Source organism: Genypterus blacodes, unplaced genomic scaffold (genome assembly GCF_046128005.1).
Source record: "Genypterus blacodes isolate CSIRO-AG114 ecotype Tasmania unplaced genomic scaffold, CSIRO-AGI_Gbla_v1 ptg000216l_1, whole genome shotgun sequence".
NCBI classification, from domain to species: Eukaryota; Metazoa; Chordata; class Actinopteri; order Ophidiiformes; family Ophidiidae; genus Genypterus; species Genypterus blacodes.
The window spans coordinates 1,078,053-1,080,450 of NW_027467015.1; positions in this window are offsets into that span (position 1 = coordinate 1,078,053).

The following is a 2,398-nucleotide window of genomic DNA, read 5'->3' on the forward strand; positions in this document are numbered from 1 at the left end:
TTTTGGTTTATGGCTTGCATGTCATGGATTACAAGTGCACTTTAGGTATTGCTCAACAGCAGAGAGGACAACCAGGAGTACAGGTAGGTTAACATGGTGACATGAAAGCACTCGTACAAGGTGAGCTGCTCCTTTTTTCCAGGCACTGTGAATCTTCGTAGCTCCTCTGATGGTATGAGACCTGCTGGGTGAAGGTTTTCTTGCACTGCACTGTTGAGGGGAGTGTACAGTCATGTGTTAACTCCATAACGTGATGTTGCCACCTTTCACCTGCAGCAGTCGAGCCTTCCCTGGGAGGACATGAACTGTAGGGGGAGGCACACGCCATCCCAGCAGATTCTTTATTCGACAAATCATATGCAATGTTCTTGATGTGCAGGTTGGCTCCTTGAATGGTATACCTCTGCCAATGCATTGTGCAGTCCATAGGAGTCACTGATGCACTGGACACAGCCAATTGTGTCTGTAGGAACACATGACCAAGGATGAGGAAACACCACCAGGGTATGAACCTGGTGCGATTCTATTCTGGACACCAACCAGTATACTCAAAATGGATGTTGGTAAGACCTTAGCATGGTCCCATAGGAGGTTGTGTGTTTGTGTTGCTGTGATTTGCTCTATTTTACATAACAATCATGTTATTGTCGGCATGGAACTTGCAGAAGGAACTACTGTTGTTCCTTCCAGAATTGCCCCAGGTAATTCTGGGTAAAGCAGCTCCTAAATGAGTTCTGAACTGTTGGTCTAACAGAACAGAAGAACCACAAGTTTACAGCAATAATTAAGCTCATTGGCCTCTCGGAATGGAACTATGAGGATGACTTGAGTTCTAGTCCCCTCCATACAACGAGGAGTAGAGAAAGGTCTGATCCAGGTATCCACAACGAAGTCTCGGTTAGAAGGTTAGAAGATATCTCCTGAGTTCATAGAACATGTGTTACTGCTCTACTCTGTTCAGATCTTTCTCTGAAATTGGGATCTTGAGGTACACAAAGTCTGACCCCCTGCTGACCTGAAAAAAAATGTAGACAATCCCAGACGTGAGTGTAGTGATTTTTCGTCCTCCTGATGAACATAAAGCTTCATCTAAGTCGCTGAAGAGCAGAGCAAGCTGCAAAATGTGGAGGAGAAACATCTTCATGGACAGCAAATCGCTGTGCAGCGCTCACCCCTGCAGGAAATAAAGTCATTTTGGAGAAAGATGGGACTTTAGGTCTGGCTTCTTTCCAAGCCCTGCAGACAAGATGTTGACGATGCATAAAGTATGAAGACATAGAGACATAGAGCCCTCCAGAAGAAGCTGCAGAAGTGTGTAACGTCAGACGGCTCTGCCTCATGCTGATCCAAACTGGGCTCTAAACTGACGGATAGTGGAAGGATGCAGCCTCCATTTCTTTGCTGGCATTCTGAAGCTGGACGCAATGTTGCAAAGCCATTGTGAAGAAGTTAAGATGGACAGTAGCACAATGGACTATAATGACCTCATCATGGGGGTTCACAACCATAAACATGACACATAGTCAATGTTGGAGGTCTAAAATCAGCCAAACTGCACAATTTCCATGTTAAATTTGCATTAACACCCAGAGCTTGTAAAAACTCAACCTCCCATCTGGAATGGAGGCAATGGAACACGTCTGAAGTCCGTGTGAAGTGGGTTTGTGTTTTTTGTGTATTGCTTGTTGAGTTGGTTTAGACATCACAAGAAATCACAAGCTAACAAACAAATAAATCCTTGCAGATGTACAAACACCAACTCAGAGCAAGCCTAAAGGTTTGTGTGTGTGTGGTGACAGTGGGGACTGGTTTAGGACCCAGGCAGGGTGATGCCGTGTGTAGAACCCTCAACCCAGTGTAACGCTCGGAAAAGTCTGTTATCTATCACATGACAGACCTGTGGTTGCTGATCCTGGTCTTTGTGTACCACTTTGCTGCAGATTCTCCAGTGCTCCAGCATCGCCTGCCGAGCCGATGAGAGGCTCAATCACAGCCTCAATCAGGTGTGTTAATTGATAGAGAGCTGGTGCCTCCCAGATCTTGATCCCACACCTGACATCATGCTGGGAGCAAGAGACTCTTCTCACTGTGCCATGGATGATAGAGAGCATACGTCTTAAGCAGTTCACTTTTTGTGTAAATTCTCCCCGCATGACCTTCAGAACTGATTCTGGACCTTCACAAAACAATGTAAGTTGGTTCTAACCCAGGAAAGTAGCCAGCTGTAGCTAATAGCTAGCTAGCACAAGCTCGGTATGTTTTAATCCATTTGAGCCGATTGGTTTCTTAATACCAATGTAACACACACACACACACACACACACACACACACACACACACACACACACACACACACACACACACACACACACACACACACACACACACACACACACAC